This window comes from Aplidium turbinatum, chromosome 2 (assembly GCF_918807975.1).
Source record: "Aplidium turbinatum chromosome 2, kaAplTurb1.1, whole genome shotgun sequence".
In the NCBI taxonomy this organism is placed as follows: Eukaryota; Metazoa; Chordata; class Ascidiacea; order Aplousobranchia; family Polyclinidae; genus Aplidium; species Aplidium turbinatum.
The window spans coordinates 4,345,304-4,352,715 of NC_137473.1; positions in this window are offsets into that span (position 1 = coordinate 4,345,304).

Sequence of the window (7,412 nt, forward strand, 5' to 3'; positions counted from 1 at the left end):
CTGAGCATATCTGAAAATTAAAACTATGTGAATTTTAGAACTGCTCATAGACGTTGAAATGTTGAGGTGACTTTTGACTTTTGGATTATTTTGCAATTAAACCAATTGTAGCGTGAGTTTACACATTATTTTTTGGTAGAGCAATGAAGAACATGCATTGCAATGTTGTGATTAAAATTTTTTTACATAATCTCAATTTGAATCTATATTTTTCATGCAAAATAATAACTTTTCCCACGCTCAAAATAAACCTCGCTCCTTGACTAAAAGAACAATGCTTCATCAATTACATGCAGTAATGAGATTTCTGAACGCGTGTCACACCAATTTGGATTATGATCTTGTGACCTCGGTTCCAAGAACAGCAACTCCTACGCTTTATTAACAAATGTAGACCAGCTGAAGAAGCAGGGTGGCGTTTATCAAATACTATTATGTAATCCACGAAACGAATGAAAAATCATGCGACAAAAAACGCGGTTTAAATGCAATGTATTGTAGTTGCAACAGCGTCTCTCAATGTAAGTTCAATGTGAACTCGGCTACATACAAGGCTAGTACTAGGAGTAAGATTACCCGATAAAGTCGATGATGCTCTACGTAAACAGAAGTCAGAATAAAATTCAAAATAAAACATTTACGGTTCATTAATTAACAGAACGTCACAACGCTTTTCGTCAAAAGGGCAATCTGTAATGCCTCGGGTCATTTTCTTGTGGATTCAATAAGCTCTCTAAGATTCATACGTCACACACTAAAATCCAAACAATATTTAGATTTATTCAAAGTAGTATTTATTATGCGTCAAATCATTGTGAACCTGGAGAAATACTTTACAAAGAATTAGCTGCCTAATGGGCGTTTGTGCGATAAAAATGTCAGTTTGGCAGCAAAATATTGATAAGTATTTTGATTTAGTTACAGTAATACCGGACTGCAGCAATTGGCACAAGGCTCTTGCAGCAACGTGTTTCAACTAGATTCAATGGTAAAGCAACCTGTGTTCTGTCAGGTTATGTACACACAAGTTCAAAAATATTTAGGAATATGCAGTGAGGCACATTGAAATTACAAGTGACTGCACATTTACAGTTCGATAATACGAGGAATTGAATACAACGCTAATACAATCATTCCGACGTGGATTCAACATTGCATGACGATGTAAACATGCGCGGGTTTGCAATTAGATTACTTCTCTTCTGTCCTTGTTTGTATAAAAATCATAAAATCAGTCGTTGTATCCGTGCTAAAATTCAGCTATGTTCAAACCGCATTACATTGATATTTTCTAAATAGAAAATGGATTTATAAAATATGAATACAATACTGTTTCAGCATATAAAAATGTTGAATTTTACATCCAGTATTACGATTAGTTTATGACCCACTTTTTATACAAAAAAGGATAGATGATTTTGATAAGCAATCTAATTGCAAAACCGCGCATTTTTACAAGTATTCAACGTCTTGATATGTTGAATCAACGTAAAAATAGTTATCTGTCTAATGAAATGAAAAAAGGAAAATCTTTTATTGAGCTTCGCGTTTTGTTTAGGCTGTGGTTGAAGCCAATGTTTATAGAACCGCAATCATTCAAATAGTTTTTTCTACGCAAAAGCAAGCTAGACATATACTCGTATGGAATGTGCAGGACATAAAGGCTTTCCACAGCACTGACATTGGCCACGGTTTTTTGGTAGTTTATTTTTTCTGGCTTTGGCACCTTCTCCCATAATAGCGTGTTTGCATACGTCGCATCTACGTCGTGTCGACGATAGTTGGGGCAGAGTGGCCCTTCTGCCGCTTGGAGTTGTTGTTGAAGGTTGTTTCCCTATTACTGCTTCAATCTTATGTATATTGTGATAGTTCAGGCCCTGGAGAGATCGCAACTTTACGAATGGCTTCACGAGTTCCATGGCAAGTTCCCAACCGAAGTCTAGGACTTTCGCTTGCGTGGATCAGTCCCTTCATTTAGTGCTAAAACTGTAGATGCGTTGACGCGGCAAGTATCCAAAACATAAGCAAACGCAGTAGCTGTCCACCGTGGGAACTTCGCTTTGCACGTGAATGAACCCATCCTTTGGTCGATGATATCGGTGCCACCCTTTGTGAAGTCGTAAAGCTTATACAAGCCTGGCTTCTTTTTGCCGTTATCCTTGGTAATCCCCAATAGAGGTTGCATGGTCGTCAACATCAACATATTCCGCATGCCAGAACTATTCGTTTTTACTACATAAGAATGTAAGCTGAGATCAGCCTCACTCGTCTGCCAATAAATTTCGTACTAAAATTCCTCCCTACCACTCACTTGCTTCACTTCCAGGGGTATTCCTCTACGTATAGCGTTGAGGGTTCCCACTGACGTTATACCCCTGTAAAGCAACCACTGCGCGAGTGGTATGGAGGTGTACAAGCGATCATACGAAATATTCCGACCTTGAAGGTCACCGCGTTGTTCCAGGCTCATCACCATTCCTTTTACCACTTCTTCTGTTCCACGAACGTAAAAATGAAATGGCTCTTCCTTCGGTTTACCTGAATAGACCGATGCCGCAAATGTGTATGGGAATCTGCTGGCGTTTACCGACTTGAACAGAAGGCCATATTTCGCAGGCTTGTTTAGATTATATTGCTTCAAGGCAATATGTGTCCTCATGGGGTATAGCGTTTCGTCCAACGACAAGTAGTCACCTGGAGTGACATGTTTGCCGCAGTTTTCGTTAAACATTTCGAAAACGACTCGAAATGCGGCAAACCGGTCATTCTTCCAACGTTGCAGCCTAGTATTTTGGTCGTCGAACGAAATGTTCGAAATTAAAATTTAAAGCGGTTCTTGCTCATTGTTGCTCTAAGCACGGGATGCCCTTGCATTTGATTGAACAATACATCCGTGGAATGACCAGCCTGTCCTAAAAGCCCCCTAAAATACCCTTATCCAACAAAGGCCAGCATCTCCTCGTTGTTGGTTGGGCCAAAACAGCAGTACCTGCTGTCATCTAAAATTCTCTCTGGCAATTGAGAAATGAGTGTGGCAGTTTTTCTATTTGTTTCTTGAACAATAGGCTAATGTTCAAAATGTTTAAAAAAAAAATAGTTCCCATGCTTGCCGAGGAGTCTTGGCTTCTTTGGCTTTTCCTCTAACACCAGTCGGGCCAGATATAATGTTAGCCCGGCCCCTTCTCCCATTGTGCACCGGTCTCGCATTAGACCAAGTAATGCTGACGCCGCTCTCTTGTCTGTTCTTTGGCTTTTCTACAAAAGTTGTATAAGACTTCAGTGTGTCGGGAAACTCAGCATCATCGTAGTTGTTCATGTCGAGAGAGGAATCTATGCTCTTCACCAGTCTTTCGATGTTATAATCCGTCGTGGTGGCGCAAACTCCGGTTGAACATCGCCCATGAAAGGTAACTGGTCGTCAATCTCGATCGGAATTGCTGTTGCGGAAGTTGACAGAGAAGAATCCGCTTCTTCATCTGCATCGGAATGCCATGAATCCTCCAAATCATCCGCCTGGCTTTCGTCGTCAGAATCCAGTAAAACATGTTGCAGTATTTCTTGAGCACTGAATCCTTGCCTTGCCATGTTTTATTTAAAAGTGAAAAGGAAGTAATTTTTTTAATAATGGCGTTGAAATACTAAAGAAAATGTATAATGAAACAAATTGTTAGTCACATAGAAACTATTTAGAAAAAAGCTGTTATACAGAATTATAAAAATCGAGAATAAATCAAAACTTTGCAATATAATAAATTGTCAGACCGTTGTCAAAAATTGTTAAGTGCACTTTACATATTTACTGATGATGAAACTATATGAATATTATGGTTATCTACGGTGATTCAGATTAGCTTCTTGAACAATGCTTTCACGTTTATGATAAACTACACGTAGAAGGGAAATCCAACAGGCGTTTGCATAATTTCGTCGTTTAGCGACGTAGATTCGATGAAAGCGGCATAATAATTAGTAGGCCTACCTGGTATCAATATTGGCTGTTTCTGCAATGTTGCGTTATGACCATGAACGCCACGTGGCTTGAAAAACAACATTGTAACGCTGAATGAAACCATGTGCGTGAAACTGATAATCATCTAATAAAATTATCTCTGATGTAAACTCAACGATTGGGCAATGGTATGTCTCAACAAAATTACCAAATATTCCATCATGTTGATGGCTAAAATGCGTTGTTGAACCTAAACCGAAAAATATAGATGCGCTGTTCATCCATAATTTTTGATATTTGTTTATATGTTTAGTGAAAATAAGCTGTCATTCTTGTTATTATATTGAAAATGAAAAGAGCAGTTTGCAAAACGTCTATATTACCATGAATGCGGTTTCATCTATTTTGATTGTCCCTTGCTGTAGGCCTACTTAGGCAAGTTGTAATTATCACAATCTAACTTTTCCCAACTATGAGCACTATATCTCGATGCACATTTGTGTATTGTGTGAAAACTTTGATGGTGTCCAAAAATCAAATATTATTTACAAAATAACTCGGTCTCTTAGAATATCCTCATATGTCACATCAACAAATACTTTCCTGACTTACCAATAGGCCTAACTAAGGTAATAAAGAAACATTCTACTAACGGACAGTTCAGTGATAAAAAAAAAATCCAAAAGTTTGATATTTCTTGCAAATGCAAACAATATAAGTTTTTCATAACAAGATGAAGTTCAATAGCATTACAAGAATTCCATCACCATAATTCAAAAACAACCTTTCCATTACTTGGGTTGACCCTTGCCATTACTCCGCATACGGGTTATGTTATGTACCACTATAGTTCACCGTACTGCCGATTGCCTAAACCATGAAAAAAGTTGCATCTGTCTGCGGTTATAAGTTATATTTTTTTTCTAAATTCAACTAAAACAGCTATTCGCATTATGAAACAGTTGGATAAGTGCTATTAATCAAACTATGGAATAAGTTTGTTTCCCTATAAAAACGCCTGCCTGCAAAAGGATACCATGTTCATAAAAATTACTAGATGTACATAACGCAATATACTTTATGATGTTATATTTTCTGATTATACATTTCCAGTCCTTGTCACAGACTGCATAATGCTTACTCATTCACTTTCAATGTAACTGAAAGTAGTTGTTACATAAAACCTATATATCACACGCGCTATCAAGTAAAAGCGTTCTATTTTACATTGATTCGATTGGCTCAATATGAGATGGCTACTATTACTTCTAAACTACACTTATGAAGGCAGAGTCTGCAATTACTTGAATTTTTGCAGGTGATACCTACAATAAATGATTCGATTAATTGAGTACAATTCTCACACAACTCGGCCAAATCGTGAATATGTCTAGTCAATCAGCGCTGACATAATGCTGGATGCATTATTGTTTATTGAATAATTTAGTAAATATGCGTAACTTCATCTGTTTGTTATTGTGAGACGAAACTAGGAAGAATGGAAATAGAAATGGATAAAATAAAGGTATTTTTATTCAATGTAAACGCGCTGCCGCGTGTCATTATCTAACTAAAATATCTCTCGCCGCTAGCCTATGTCGATTCATCGTTTTCTGACGTCACGTCCATTCGACAATAAACGATTTCTTTCATGCATTCTCAGTTTAGGTTGGCAGTTACTCGCCTTTCCGTCGATTCAACGTTGCAAGACGTCGCATAAGTTCATATCTTTAGTTTGGTAAACGGAGATAAGATTTCATTGTGACATTGCTATGTAAACTTATATTTCACATGAGACAACTTGACAAGTAAATACACAAGTTTTCACAATTTATGACGAGTTATAGCACATGGAAATGTTACGCTACAATTGCTTTGCGAGGTACTGCATCGCGGTTTAGTTTATCAGTGACAGTGAACCTGGTACAAGAAGCCTCGAATATATTGATTCAACTAAGCTGCATCACGTATAAACGTGGTGGAACGATCGTCCTTTTCACAAAAGCGTGATGTTCTGGTTTATCCTACACAAATGAGAAGCGTATTGCATTTCAAATCTTTACATGTCGACTTGGAAATAAATGTTTACAAGTATATGTGAGAAGCTTTGGGAACATCGACGCCTTTTCTGCTTTTGATAGTGTGTAGGACAAAAGGAAAGATTTGAAACCAAAATCATAATATGTTACAGAGCAGCTTCTATAGTAGGCAATAACGTTGTAGCCTATGCTTTGTTTGATTGAAAGGACATAATTGTCTGCGAAAAACTATTCTCGCTCTAGATGCATTGGCACCAAGTCTTATGTTTAATTTTACGCAATTTCAACCGCAAGCGACGGTAACTCATCGTATCAAAGTTGAAGCTTTTCTTGTATCGACGTCGCTTATAAGCCGTGGTGAGAACAAAAGGTCCACGCATACTGTCAATTTCCTTCACGCTGTGAAGCAGTTAGGATTAACGAGACATGGGCCAAATTAATTACTTTCATCCAGCTGGTGGGAAAATTTTGAACAATAGAATATGAAATATTTCAGAGGATGTGCTGAGAAATGCCTTATATCTCTCAATTTATAACCTTTATTCGCTCAAAATTTCAGCTCAATAGAGGTGAATGAAAGTTAGGAAAAGTCAAGAAATCTCATAGTCGCAGCCTCAGTGGTTTTAGAGATACAACTGTTGATGCAAAAAAGTTGAATTGACAGCCCCCCCCCAACCTTCAAACAGTTAAGCTTACCTGGAAATTTCTCCTGTACAAACGCAATGACAAATGTCCCAGAGGTATCTTTGGTCCGTGCTTAAATCGGTCACACCCATATGAGGCAAATTACTTGGTATTGATTCAAATCGTCGGATAGGCATTTTATCACATGTAAGTAAAGCCTTTCCAATCTGTCCGGAATACCCACGAGGACCAGTTGTACTGCCATCCAAAAACTCAAAAAGATGCAGTAGGGGTAATTTTTTTGAGTGGAGTTGATATACCAACCATTGCAGCGGTTTTCGAAACTCTAATTCCAACAGTCGGATAACACCGCCTGCATGACCCGTATTTACCACAGTACCATCACACCCCACGGCTGTTATTAAGCTGGTGTCTGTTCCTCTATCATGAACTGCTGATATTATGGAGTCGGCAATGCTTCTGGCTGTTCCCGCAGTTAGACACCTGGCTAAAATACTGAGATCAAGGTTCGGCGATAATACACATATGCTCTTTAACAACAGATCTTCTGTGAGACACCCCATGATCGTCTAATTCAATCTTTAGTGTCTTGTCTTTTCTGCCATCAAAATACAAACTGTGTAAAACGTCCGACCTGGACTCTTGCAATTCTTCTCAATTTCTACTCCTTGATTTCCGCACTTTGTTTCTATCAATAATACCAGATTTATCAGCACCAGGGCCTCCAAGAGCCCTACCGGGCCCCGGTGCAGATGTTGTTGCCGGGCCCCCCCAGAAAG